The sequence below is a fragment of the Nilaparvata lugens genome, chromosome 3 (genome assembly GCF_014356525.2).
Source record: "Nilaparvata lugens isolate BPH chromosome 3, ASM1435652v1, whole genome shotgun sequence".
Lineage (NCBI taxonomy): Eukaryota > Metazoa > Arthropoda > Insecta > Hemiptera > Delphacidae > Nilaparvata > Nilaparvata lugens.
This window is the reverse complement of record NC_052506.1, coordinates 38925457-38940921: the sequence shown is the minus strand read 5'-3', so window position 1 is coordinate 38940921 and position 15465 is coordinate 38925457. Positions and strand designations below refer to the sequence as shown.

The window sequence follows — 15465 nt, the reverse complement described above, 5'->3', positions numbered from 1 at the left end:
ATGATTGATTGTTTTTTATGGGAATTGAATTACTCAAACAGAAAATGATTTGTTTTAGATTAATATGATAAAGCAGAAAGCCTTTTTATAGAAAAGCTAGTTAATGAGTTTTTATTCAAGCAGAAAATTATACATAGTGTAGGCCAAAACCAATATGCCTTTGTTTTGATGTACAATTCATACTTCAATATCAAAATTTCACAAACACAATAAATTCAAGACAACTTGCTGAGAGTGATGCCCTCATGGGATCCAGGCTTGTGCGTGAGAAATGGGACGGATCATGATGGTGATGAGAGATGAGTGGACCTACAGCTTAAGGTGAGAATCACCGGAGAGTTTTTTTAACTCATAAATGACAATTAAAGGATAGAGGATTCGGCAGTACAAGTGATCACCCTTTCATTCCTACTAATATGAAAAGATAATATTTCTAATCATTGAATACAAATAATTATATTCAAAATTTAAATCCGATTCCTGGATGGAAGCTCACAAGCTCAGCCAGCAAACTTTGAAGAATGCCAAAAGACCAATTTAGTAGGTTTGGAATCGGTGGTGGTGAATAGCATGGCGCAATAGACAGCCAAGCAGGTTGAAATGGTCCAATAAAATTACAGCTCACGTCTCACCATCTTCTAGGAACAGATAGATCGCTGTGCAACCGGTTGGATTCTCTGCACTTGTTGGAGGGACAAGGACGGATGTCACCAACACAAAGCACTTGCACACAATGAAGCCTCAATCAATCCATTTTCACTTATCGATGGCAAACGTCTCAGGTCTTTGTAGCCAACGAACTTGGGCTCTTCTCACACTAGCGCGACTAAAATCACGAAGCGACAAAGTACAATGCATTCAAGTGGTGTTACTCAGACTAGGCGATTCCAGTATCGGCGAGTCCGCGACTGCGACTCGACCTGCTGGTCGCCAAGCACTTGAGTATCTTCAGAAAAATAAATTAGGACTTGATGTGAATTAGCATAAACATAATACATAAACGAGCACACGTTCAATTATTTAGTGATTGGAAAAGTAGTAAAATATCCCATATTATACAATTTTAAAATAGAAAACTTTATAGAATAAGCCGATAATTACAATTTCAAATAAGTCGTAAGGCTACTGGCAACTAGAGTAGGGATAATGAGCAACACAAGCGACTCGAGTCTTAAGGTCAGAGAAACTGGAGTATCCGCGACTGCAGTCGTACGTACGATTTGAATCCAACAAAAATGAAACCTTTTAAAGCGACGCTACCTCTAAATCCAACAAAAATGAAACCTTTTAAAGCGACGCTAATGGTACTCATCTCAAACAAGTGGACTACTAGAAAAGAGGAGACGCCACGAAATGAATAATAATCAATCAATGTTTAAAGCTGACCGGATGGCGGGAAGAGAGCCACCAGACGACGTGACATCTCATCCCCTTTCGGTGCTTAAAATCAAACTTGTGTAAGCAAACAACCGACCACTATCGTTATCTGTTTTTGAGGGCCGGTTCCACGCTACAAGGAGGACTTGACTCCATCGCCCTTCACTAATTTCTTCTCTTCCTCCCCATCCCAGAGTAGAACTGAGCCAAGCACGTGGTTGATTATAGGACAAATCGAGTCCACTCACCCCGATCCTTTCTTTATCATTTCGGCAATTCCGTTTTACGCTCTCTTTCTTACGCACACTCGTAAATAGTGGACGCCAATGTTGTTGTGCGGCATCATTTTCCGGAGTCATCACGCTTATTATCACACTTCGTAACATAAACAAACGGCCAGTGAGATCCTTCTGTTACGTCAAGATAACGAGTGCCGTAATTTGGCCACTCCACCCCCACAACCCACAACCGAGACACGTGTACGTCAAAACTTCCGGTCGAGTGCCGAGTGAAGCCCATACATACAACATCTTCCACTTCAATCACCACTAAGACAAATCACAACAACTAATTTATAAACCGAAACCGCTTAAAATAAAGACAAGCATCATAAAATTGGATAGAATAAATTAATCCACACAATCCAATTGAAATAATTGATCAGAATGTTTTCTTTCAATCAAAAACGTTCTGGGTCCCGTTCCTTTTTGTTATATAGTAAATTCAATATTGGAAATAAGGAAAAAGTAATAAAGGATCAGATTACATCCATCAAATTATCTATAAAACGACCGTATAAGGATCCTGTGCTTCCTAGAAGTGGGAGCATATGTATTGCATAGTACAATGAATGATTGATTGTTTTTTATGGGAATTGAATTACTCAAACAGAAAATGATTTGTTTTAGATTAATATGATAAAGCAGAAAGCCTTTTTATAGAAAAGCTAGTTAATGAGTTTTTATTCAAGCAGAAAATTATACATAGTGTAGGCCAAAACCAATATGCCTTTGTTTTGATGTACAATTCATACTTCAATATCAAAATTTCACAAACACAATAAATTCAAGACAACTTGCTGAGAGTGATGCCCTCATGGGATCCAGGCTTGTGCGTGAGAAATGGGACGGATCATGATGGTGATGAGAGATGAGTGGACCTACAGCTTAAGGTGAGAATCACCGGAGAGTTTTTTTAACTCATAAATGACAATTAAAGGATAGAGGATTCGGCAGTACAAGTGATCACCCTTTCATTCCTACTAATATGAAAAGATAATATTTCTAATCATTGAATACAAATAATTATATTCAAAATTTAAATCCGATTCCTGGATGGAAGCTCACAAGCTCAGCCAGCAAACTTTGAAGAATGCCAAAAGACCAATTTAGTAGGTTTGGAATCGGTGGTGGTGAATAGCATGGCGCAATAGACAGCCAAGCAGGTTGAAATGGTCCAATAAAATTACAGCTCACGTCTCACCATCTTCTAGGAACAGATAGATCGCTGTGCAACCGGTTGGATTCTCTGCACTTGTTGGAGGGACAAGGACGGATGTCACCAACACAAAGCACTTGCACACAATGAAGCCTCAATCAATCCATTTTCACTTATCGATGGCAAACGTCTCAGGTCTTTGTAGCCAACGAACTTGGGCTCTTCTCACACTAGCGCGACTAAAATCACGAAGCGACAAAGTACAATGCATTCAAGTGGTGTTACTCAGACTAGGCGATTCCAGTATCGGCGAGTCCGCGACTGCGACTCGACCTGCTGGTCGCCAAGCAACTTGAGTATCTTCAGAAAAATAAAATTAGGACTTGATGTGAATTAGCATAAACATAATACATAAACGAGCACACGTTCAATTATTTAGTGATTGGAAAAGTAGTAAAATATCCCATATTATACAATTTTAAAATAGAAAACTTTATAGAATAAGCCGATAATTACAATTTCAAATAAGTCGTAAGGCTACTGGCAACTAGAGTAGGGATAATGAGCAACACAAGCGACTCGAGTCTTAAGGTCAGAGAAACTGGAGTATCCGCGACTGCAGTCGTACGTACGATTTGAATCACGCTAGACGCTAGAGTGAGTATAGAATAATAGAGTAGTCTATTAATAACCAGAGACAAAATAGGTATCTTAATCAAGTGGTATCTTTACTCTATGGTATAGCATACTATAATAAAATTATGAGTATAGGTAGTTGCTTTCCAGTGAAAGCAACTGAACCCTTTACTTGCGAACGGTGTTATTCCAGTTCTAATCAATAGCTTTCAAAAGCACTCTAGTATTCAAACAAGAATAATCTGAAATACTAATATTATTCTATGCATAATCACGATTTCAAACGAGATATCCTAATAAAGAATGTTATTGCATGTTTCGTTATGCTGAAATACCGTATTTTAAATTCAATGTGTAAATAAATGGGATGAAATGGGTCTTCACCTACTGAGAACATAGTTTGGACCGAGAAACTGGAGATAGAAAAAATATTCACCAATAGAAAAAACTGTCCAAGTAGATAGAAATAATATACTGAAGTTTGGGCTATGGGGATTAACCTCTGGTGAATCGGTGGATGAGGACAATCGAGTTCTATTCGAAAGGATACGCCAGTCCGCGACTGCGACTCGACCTGCTGGTCGCCAAGCGACTTGAGTATCTTCAGAAAAATTAAATTAGGACTTGATGTGAATTAGCGTAAACATACGCTAATCATACGCTCGTCATACCGAGCTCGAATATTAATGTTGAAAATAAATTAATTACACCCCTGACAAACAATAAGCTTCGGTTGACGTGTGAGGTTCTTTGAACCTTTGGATCCTTGAATCCATACCTTCAAAACATCACATAAAAATTACACCCCTTCTACTAAATGATCAGTTGAATAGTAGAAAATCTGGTTCATAGAATAAACTTTTTAAAAGAAAGAAAAAATATTACAATCCTCTTCAATACGTTAAAAAAATCTGGTGTGGCGCACTCACACCTTGCCATTATGAAAATTGATCACCTGACGTAAGAATAGTGAATAGCTAGTGTTCAGGCGCATCTCAAATCTACTATTCAAAAATCTGAGCCAGCTGGTGACAGGACAATAACGCTGGATACACACGAGGTCTTCATAGTGAATAATTTAATAGAATCAACAGTTTGCAATTGAATAATCACATTTTCTCGAATATCGAGATTATTTTCAATTTTAGATGAAAATGTTACTGAACATTAATTGTAGAGATTTTCATGCTCTATCTTTTCCACTTGATTTTTTTTGCTTAAATTGTATGATTGCCTGATAATTGGGAATCTAAAATCAAAATTTGCATAGATGGGGCGGAGCTCCTGAAATTTTTACTGACATGGGACTTGTGGCAATTGATAGAGCTTATCAATGACTATTTTAGGTACAAATTTGATCAAAATCGTTTGAGCCATTTTCGAGAAAATCGCGAAAAACCCAGTTCTTGACAACATTTTCGCCATCTTGAATTGCATTTGATTGACATTGTTCGTGTCGGATCCTTATATTGTAAGGACCTTAAGTTCCAAATTTCAAGTCATTCCGTTAATTGGGAGATGAGATATCGTGTACACACACACACACACTCACACACACATACATACAGACCAATACCAAAAAAACACTTTTTTGGACTCAGGCTCAGGGGACCTTGAAAAGTATAGATATTTACAAATTGGGGTACCTTAATTTTTTTCGGAAAGCATAAAGCACAATACTTTCCTTACTTATGGTATAGGGCAAGGAAAGTAATAATAATTTCCTTACTTTCAGTGAACACCAAATAAGGAGAACATTTTTTACAATATTAATGAGAAGAGCAAATTGGAGACCAGTGAGAGAAGCTTGTTAAAGACCAAGCCCAATAATTTATACTCTCTTCGATTGTGAAGTTTGTATGAGAGATATCAGCTGAGAGCAGCTGAGTGATTTGTGATTGGTAGCGAAACATGAGTGGCAGCGAAGAGCGTGACTCATCTCTGCGGAACAGGCCTTGATTCGACTCACGGCCAACCGAATCACTGCACCTTTTTCGTCGAGTATCACCACCTACAGAGTTTACACCAAATAATAAACTCACAAAATAATACAAGTTTTATGGCAGGATAAACAAAACATTTTCAGTCGATGCCAATTTTTTTACTGTCGCTTTCTATAGGCATGACAGAGAATCAAACATAATCTATTGTTGTGCAGTATAATTTCAAGACTACAAAAGTTTATGGTGGATGCTGGATTGACGGCATATATTTTATGTAGATTAGACTCGTCATTGAATGTTTTTAGGATATGCCACCACAATCTTCCTCTTTCTGCTATGTTATAAGATTTTTCCTTTATCCTCTTCTTTACTCTGGATCAATTCTTATCCTTTCATCCTAACTTCTTATCAAAAGCAAGGAAAAATATTTGGCATGTTTGAGCTGCTAATAATATTATGCAGTTTCAAAAGATAAGAATACTGACAAACAAGGTAACAGAAAAATAAGAAATTACAGAATACTGTCATATAATTCATCAAATTCTGTCAATGAAAGATACTTATATACTGTCATCTCACACTAAACTCCAAGATATAAGCATTGTTACCAAGATATAAGCATGTAAGTAATAAGTGGAAAATGCGACTTTCAAACCACCCTCATCCCTCCAGTACATGATGTAGGGGTTGGGATTTTTGATATGCTCACCTCCAAACTAGTCTCAACAAAGCTGCAAAGTCGAAAATTGTGTTCCAAACATTCTCTTCAAATTTCATTGTCAACTGATGTATTGCTGCTAAACAGAAAATTTCACTCTCAACACTAAAACTTCTGCAACAGTCGTAGGGAAATGCGTAAAATAAAGAAAATATACATCAAATTGAAGATAATTTTATGCTCTATCAGCTCATAATCAGCACGGATTTTTTTCATCAATCGTTCAAAAATTATAAGGCCGAAAAGATGAAAAAATTGAAGGCAGTTTTTTTCAAATAATGTCTCACCTTCAAGAGCAAATATGTCAGAAACTATGAGAGATATGAAAAAAATGTAAAGAACAAAACTTGTTAGTAATTTTTTAATCTTCTAATTTGCACAGGATACAAATGTTCATAAGATGCATAGTTTCAGATATATGCGAAAAATGAAAAAATGGTACTTTCAAACCACCCCACCCCTTTAACACAGGGGGTAGGGGTGAGGACTTTTGATATGATAATCCTCTCACTATCCTTAAAAGAGCTGTGGAGTTGAAAATTGTGTTCCAAACGTTTCCCTCTATAATCTTTCGTTGACTGGACTATTGGAATATTGTATTATAACCATAATGTAAGCCTTTTCGATACTCTCTGAAGTTATGAAGACGCAATCGATCATAGTAAATCTATTCAAATTGTCACTAATATTATTCAAACATTCACAAACCCAGCAACGAAAATCAAGAAAATCAGAATAACTGTAAAAAAAGATGAAAAAATCCCAGGAAAAATATTTCAACATGGTATATTGCTTATTTCAACATCTTTTCATCATTCTTCAAAATGATAGTCATTCAAGTACTTTTCAAAATACTGTTATATTTAAAGATGGAAATAAACTATTGGAATAATTGGGATTTTCGTTTAATAATAATTACTGTTATATTTCAAAATTCCTGCAATACTTTCGACACTTTGTATCAAGACGCTGATTTTCTAAGTAAATTTATTCAAATTGTCACACATGCTTCTCTCCACCCTTTCCATTTAGTGGAAAATACTCTTATAAAATCAAGTCAAACTGGTCATTGATCGGACATTTTAAGCATTGAGCATACTCAGCCCGGAATCGATTTTCAAGTGCTTGGGTCTGGTATGGCTCAACGAGAATAAGCGTGCAACGCAAAGAGCACGAGTTGAAATTAAAAGGCTCCGACTGAGATGTAAACAATTCGGAAGAAATTTATGTAAATCGTCATTTTATGTAAATGAAGGCCCAACATGATCACCATCACAACGCCTTGGACAGTGCAGTGCAGGTGAGTCACTGCCCACAGACTTCAGCCAGCTTCAAGTGGGCACAAATACAATACATTCTCGATAAACAAGCGACGATTTTACAGCATGCTAATGCCTTCCTAATGGACACGCACCTCTTGGGCTGCTTATCTGCCGAGTACCGAGTAGTAGCCTACTCACATCTGCATAAAATCTTAGCGCGCTTATCAATTATATATTTACAAATAATTTCTAGTTGCTCCGCTCTACCTCGACAGCTCATATTTGCATAGTCGTGCACTGGTCCTATAGGACATGCAATAAGGCTACTTACATCCTCAATGCAAATATGGATTGGCAACAACCAATAAACTATCTAACCTGTGCTCTATTTATATTTCTATATTTAAATCACTATTGGTTCCAATGAGTAGATATTTATAATCTCACAATAGCCTTATTTTTGATAGCCTATATTTTTGACTTCACAATAGCCTTGAGTGTGATGACAGAAGATAGGTTCTAGATGCAGCAATCCAATCTAAAATGGTGCAGTTCTTTCATAGATATGCACTATGAACCAATGTATAATGGAGCATGGCTCATAATCTTCATACTCATGTCAGAAAATAGTAAAAAACTCTGTTGAGAAGGTGAACATGCCAACTGTATGTTATCACTATCCTGAAAAATCGATTGTCCTATGAATTGATTAATTAATTAATCAGTTCAACATTACTAAAAATTTGACGTTCATCTTCATTTTAGCCCTTCAATTCCAAACAAACATTTATTTATGCTGAAGATGATCACAAAAGTCCTAGCCTTACGCATCATGAGTCATCAGGCGTATCGTTAAGATTCTGATTCAAGTCACCAGATCAATCACAGCGCCAAGCACTTCCCAGTAACTTGCCAACAGAGTTAGCTGACAAAGCCTTATCAATGTAAATACAGTGAAACGTCTAATACGGGAATCTTCAATCTTTCAAAGAAATGTATTCTCCTTCAAGTTTCAACTACTGTAACACTTTACTATTGTCGCGACAACCTTTATTTTAGATAGACTGCAGTTCTCTAGATACTACTATCAGAGAGTATCGATAGATTGGTTATTCTATGCGACTTTTCTACTACTCTAATCCCAAAATCGACTTATTTCACAAAACTCTAGACAGCGAGAGAAGATTTGTCATTATTATCTATCCACAAATATCGAATGTATCTTCCTCAGTGCATGCGTATCTTTTCAAAATAACCAGTGAAACTTAATACGAATTAGAATATTTTTGAAAAATCTTTGATAAGAGAAGAGCATCCATTATAAGATAGGGAAGAGCATTTCATTTATTTATTGTACATAATACTACAATCATAATATAATTATGACATTGAAGGAAAAACTAGGCTTAGCCTGTACTATTTCTCTTCAAAAATTTTGATAAAAAGTTAATGTTGCCAAAAGGTTGAGGTTATGATATCACACACTTCTTCGTCACTTAATTTTTGGTCCAGGAATAAATGATTTGAAGATTGCATAATACTTATAATGAATCACAGAATTTATCACAATGAATGAAAAACTTAAGAAATATTGCACTTATTTGAAAAATTTGAATACAAAATCACAAACCTACCCACTATTAGTAAGTTCGCATTATTATATAAGAAAGAGCAGTATAAGTTATCATAATAACATTTTTGAACACAGTTTCCTTGACAAAACTGATACTATATCAATGTAAATGCTACGAATAAATTATCCACTATGAAAGAAACGGACAAAAAGCATTGGAAGGACGGAGGTGGGGCAGAGTTTTATTGAATAAATTTGTAAAGGCAGCTTCAAGTGTTATGAGTGCTCGAATGGCCCATTCAAAGAGGAAAGGCCGCAGCCAGACTGTGGATTTGCTCGGTGGCAAGCGATAATAAAAGTGGAGCCGTGGCAGAGCAGAGGCAGTCAGTCACAGCCACAGGCCCAGCACTGAAAGAAATGAGAAATCTAGTCGCTGATGCTGAACGAAATCGAAATTCAAGGCCACCACTACCACTGGAGAAAGACTGCTATGCTGTGATACTGTACTGAGTAGTGAGTACTGAGCAAGTGGCAGTACCGAGAGTCAGAGTACAGAGACCTACAACCACAACTACTGTACAGCATATTATAGTGATAGAATAGGCTGTCTCGCTCATCAGCACACTTAGTCCAGTCACTAAATCGAGTTTCTTTGCTTGGACCTGAAGTATAATGACAAAAATAATTAGATTTTCCCCCTACACTTTTGATATAGATCCCTCAAACTACAAACGAATTCAAAATTTTAAGAAAGAAGCGAGATAAATGATAATGCAAAAGATAAAACAATAGAACGAGATAAAACAAGACAAGCATCTACATTTGAAGTTAGGAAGAATAGTTACTGAGCATTGAATTGTAGAATTCTAGAATCACATTTTCTTAAGAATCAACTAATGACTCCATTGATATTATTAGTAATGAAGTTCTCCATTGGTATTATTAATTCGGAAGTGATTGTCAGGGGCGGCTCTACAGCATTCCCTCCAATGTTGGGCCTACTCAACATTTCGTTCATTTTTCAAAATTACATATGAACAGAGAATCTACCACAACTGACACGAACAACCCCCCCCCCACAACGATTAATCATCTTCTTTGGACCTTTGAGCCGTGTCTGACTATTCTAATTATTGATATAAAACAGTAAGCTTGATGATATGCTTGATAACCAAGAATAATGATTGGGAGTTTTTGGCAGTGAATTTTATGAATTTACTCCATTAGTAAAATTACATCAACTATTGTATTGCTAGACCCTGTATTAAATTCATCAACTCTACGCTCAGACCTATACTGCATCAGAGATGACAGAAATAATCGTTTGAAGAAAATCGTCTAAAGAAGTATAGTTTTCTTTACTCTATGGCTGCATTCAAATCACTCACGCAAACTGAGTTCTAGTTCAAAAACGACTACTAGGAGCAGCACTTGTCGTACACCAGACACGCATAGGAACTTTACTTTGGCCACGCAAACGCACTCTACAAGAAAATGGTAGAACTATCAATACCGGTGGGCAACAAAACAGGCTCCATCCTCCATGCCCCTATTTCCATTCAGGCTATTCAATATTTTTTGGAATTTATTAAAGAAAAAGTATTATTTTCTACTAAGGAAAAGAGATTCCTTATCCATCTAGTGATACATGTTATTTGAATTCAAAATTATCTCATAATCGTTTGAGAAAAACAACCCCAAAGACCGACCCTAAACCAACCAGAAATCGTGACTATTTTAAACGTTGAAAAATGTGTCTTTTACATACGGCAGTACCTAATCAAAATGGCAAAATGTCTATAGGCCTATTTTTTTTAAATTTATTTATTTATCAGTTCTATCCATGGATAAAATGACATATCATATAAATAAGATTGGGAGAGAACAACAGGTTTTGCCCAATTCTACTTCCAAATTTTGAAAATGAATAACGAATACATTTATCACGTCTTTTATTACTTTGGATAGTTTTGTTACTTTTAAATGTAAAATCTTTACAATTCTTTGATTTCTGCCTTAAGGCAGCTGTTTTTCTTTTACTTTTCACTTTGTGATCCCTTTTATGGACCTAATTAATTAAATACTAAATACTATTCGAAATGTGATACCATGCAATGTGATAATCTAATAATCTAAACAATAGCTAAACTAAAAACCTTAATTTTCAAACAACATTTATATGCATGTTCATTCTTTATTGTATTACTGATTGCATACTAAATTTTATAAATACTTCATAAATAATTGGTTCACCGAGGAAAGTGGTGAATAAATTTCTCGTAGATAATCCCTTCCTCTCTGTCAAAGAATATAAGGAGAAAAAATATATCCAAGGGATTTTGAAATGAATTACAAATAATGTATATTTTTGAATAATGTGTATTATTGAATATTATGAGCTGTATGTAATGTATATTTGAATATTTGAGCCCAATGTACTGTGACTGTTTATTGTGCTTTATTGTATTGTATTGACTATTCTATTAAGGCTAATAACGATATTCTATTCTATTCTAATATTTGTTGTTACGTACACTCTTGATTTTTCAAAATTTGAGGAACATAAATCAAAATATTAACTTGAATTCAACTAGAATCCCATCAATTGTTTTCCTTTACTCAGTAAGTTAAACTGGATTTATTTGGTCTATAGCCATCCCGTCATTAGGAAAATTATACTATAACTCCTATATAAAAAAATAATTTCCTAAATTTATAATTAAAAAGTAAGTTCAGCATTTCTAGAAAAAAAGAGAGAAGCCTGATTGATGTCTTAAATTTTAGAATTACAGCAGTATTATATAAAATATAATTATAATTATGTTTAAAAAGGAAATTTAGAATCAAGTAAGAATTAATTTTTTTTTGACAAGAGGAAAATATAAATTGAAAGAGTATTAAAAACCCAATTCTAAACTATGAAAACAATTCCTTTGTTATAGTTTTAACCTTCAGTACATTTATTCAGATTACCCCCAAATAAAATAGGCTAGATTTTATTTTGCTAAGCTTAATAAGAGAAAAAAGAATATTTTGAAGTTGCTAATAAGAAAATTTAAAATATTTTTTGACATTGCTGATAAGAACGTTTGAAAGTACAATTATTGTATAGACCTAAAAAAGTAAATGTTTAATGATTGAGAATTTAAAGAAAAATCTCACTTTTTGAAAATAATTGGTTAATAATTTGATTATAATAAAGTGGGTCCTAGAATAGTACGGTAGGCCTATATAAATTAAGCTAATAAAACAACAATAAATAAAAAAGAACATAATTATGAGATTCGATTATTGGTGGGAAAAATTTCAATAAAAAAAATTGCCTAGTCAAAATAGGCGAGCAATTTCTGTATTTTTATATCTGGTTATTTATGTTCAACGGATCTCGAAAACGGCTCTAACAATTTTCACGAAATTTGAAACATAGTAGGTTTATGATATAAAAATTCGATTGCACTATGTTTCATCCCTGGGAAAACCCGCTGAAGGAAATTAAGGGCCGTTTGCACAGTATAGATTGCTAAACTCGATTAAGTTAATCGAGTTTAAGTTAATCCGAAAGTTTAAACTTGAATCGGTTTTCTCAGTGCATTTACTAATCCAGTTTAAGTTAAACTAGTTTAGCGTTAAGTTGGTAATAGAATGTCCTGTTGTTTACAAACCATCAGTAATTTGAGGTTATTTAGCTACTATTTTAGTATTTTCTTGTTCTTATTCAAAATCCACAGAGCTGTACGCTGTACGGTTATAAGAGTGAAAAGCGATCAAGAAATTCTTTAAAAAATTATGTTTAGTTGGCACCAGAAAATATATTTTAGAATGTAAGATAAAAAAGTTATTTTGTTACGCTTGAATCTACTATCGTTTATTAGAAATCTCTTGAAAGCAATATCTCATTTATGTGTTATTAAAAACATGTTTTCCAATCGAATACCACTGTTAAAAATTGTCTTATTTTCTATCAAGTGGTTTATTCAATCAAAATAATAAATTGGCAGTTGCTGTACTTAAGCAAAACCGTTAAAAAAATTCTCTATCCCATAAATTTAAATTATTTGTTTTTTTGCCCAATTTTTCTCAGTTTCAAAATTTCTTCACAGTCATCTTTACCAATCGCATTAAAAACTTCTATCAATTTCTCCATTACAATTATTTTTACATTCAAATAATGATTCACTATAACCTAAATTAATAATAATTATCGTCTACAGAAGAATTAAAACAACCGTCGAAAAATAATTTACTATAATTCCCCATCAAATCTTTACAGATGTCAAGTTAATCAAAATTATTTCGTTTAAACCTCCTGCTTTGGAGGTTTAAACTTTCCCAGAGTTTAAACTCAATACAGAGATTAAACTAATACTGTGCAAACGGAATTTTAGTTTAACCCAAGAAAAATCCAGATATGTTTCAAGCTTTAGCTTAAACTTACACTGTGCAAACGGCCCTAAATTAGAGTAGCTTATATCATAAAATTCAAAGTTAATCATTATTTTACAGTTTTAAGTGATTATAGTGAGTGTTATTTTGTTATTCAATTTGGATTGTAAACAATCTAAATTAGAACTTTTCTGTTTTTAAATATTTTGAGTCAAAATTGGACCTAAATTCAAGTGTATGAAACATAACCTACTTTTTGGACCAATTATAGTGTATAAATCAAAATTCGGGGAAGAAACAGTTTTGGGCTGTGCCTGTTTGTCCTTCCCCAATCATTTTGAAGAATTGTGTTCTGTTTATCAATAAATAAATAACGAGCGAAGCTCGGTGCCCCAATAATAGGAATTAAGATAGAAAAAAATTATGATAATACAGCAGACAGCTACGATTCTAACTCACGGTATACGAAACCAAACGGAAAAAAATTATGAAAAATTAAATAGAAAATAGGATACAAATAAAAAATTATAATAATGCAGCGAGCAGCACCAAGCTTGCTATGATTCTAACCTATACGAAATCTTTTCTAGTACGTTTATTCTTTATTGTAAATTAGTTATATTTGCTGAATGAATGTCATTTCTATATAGTGAAATATTCTATAAGCTACTAAGATTTTGATAGAACAATTAAAACATACGGTGTCATAATTGCAAATTTTACCTGAACAAAACTTTAGTAGGCTATATGGAACAAGATAACGAGTTTACGATTTTCATTCAAGTTAGATAATACCGTGGACCGTGGTTGCATAAAGGTTAGGGTCATCGCAACATTCTATAAAAGATAACAATGCTTCGAAAATTTAGAAATATACTTCTTCAATTGGATTTAAATTAAGTATAGAAGTAAAAATTACAAAATCTTAATAGATAGTCAATAATTATTGAAAAGTCATGAAATAAAGAATTGTCTAAGGCCGTGAGATAACCTATAGTAACCTCTCAAATACATACATTACAGTTTTTTGACTGATCAATCGTAGTTTGAATTTGAAATGAACGATATATTGAATACAACTTTAGAATAGTTTCTTACCTGAATGAATGAACAGCATTTTAAGTATTTTTCCAACATTTTCAATAATAACACCGCACACAATCCATAGAAGTTTCAAGGTCTTCCATGAAATACCAAAACATGATCAGAAATGATTTTTACGTAAAAAGGAAGACTATATTCTTGTTCAATAAATTAGAAATAAGAATTGACAAGTTTAACACTAAAAACTCTCACTGACACATTCAAAAACACAAAATTAATCACTTTTATCAAAATTCAGCAAAATAACTTTACACTACAATATGGCTGCTTCGAACCGTGCTCGTGTTGTCGTTCCATTACTTCTCGATAGGTTTTGTTGACCCTGACAGGCAGCACTGTATTTCTATTGGTTCTCCGCATCAAAACATATCTTTCCATTGGACAGAGAATGTTCAATTCAAGGTCGTTGAGCAAAAGAGCGAAAATATTCTCTACTTGAATAACATTTTCAAGAAACCAAAAGAATATCATCAACACGAATGATATATACGCAGATTTAATAAGAATAATATACAAGAACGATAAAAGTACACTCTATTAAATTTATAAAACAATGTAGCCTATGTTTAATTTATAGTTTTAAACAAGAAGACAACATAGTTTTGTTCAAAATTATTGTAGGTAGTTTTTTGTCGATCAAAATTATCTTTCATTTGAAAAATTGAAACACTTTTATAAATAATATTCGAAAAGGAAAGAGAAACAAAACAGAATTACATATCCTAAATCTCCTTCTTTAATATAGACTTATATTTCAATTTTGTATATCAATGAAAAAAACATTTGCGCTTTAATAGTAGGTGAAAAAATTAGTGAGGTCCACGTTATTAATGGCAGTGGAGAAAGATAGGACAACAGCGTTGCCAATTACTTGTCTTGTGAGTGCATTCCACAAAGGATAGCTGATACCGGTATATCTGATGTGATATTAACTGTTCATTCTTCTATGAAATAATAAATTATATTCTATTCGACAAGAAAATATATTTTTCAACGATTATGTTAGGCCTATAATGTTTTATAGATGAGATC

The 15465-nt window shown here is 33.8% G+C and overlaps 1 protein-coding gene across 3 annotated transcripts in view; it reads right to left on the bottom strand.

Moving 5' to 3' along the window:
- LOC111059730 (nuclear receptor coactivator 2) overlaps positions 1–14728 on the bottom strand; it is a 354078-nt gene extending 339350 nt beyond the window's left edge. For 2 of the 3 annotated variants that reach the window (XM_039423755.1, XM_039423756.1), the window contains exon 1: positions 14428–14728. The gene's annotated coding sequence lies outside the window, so the exon portion shown is untranslated. The remainder of the gene's footprint in view (positions 1–14427) is intronic. The other variant, XM_039423757.1, reaches the window with a different exon arrangement.
- Positions 14729–15465: the final 737 nt, after the last annotated feature.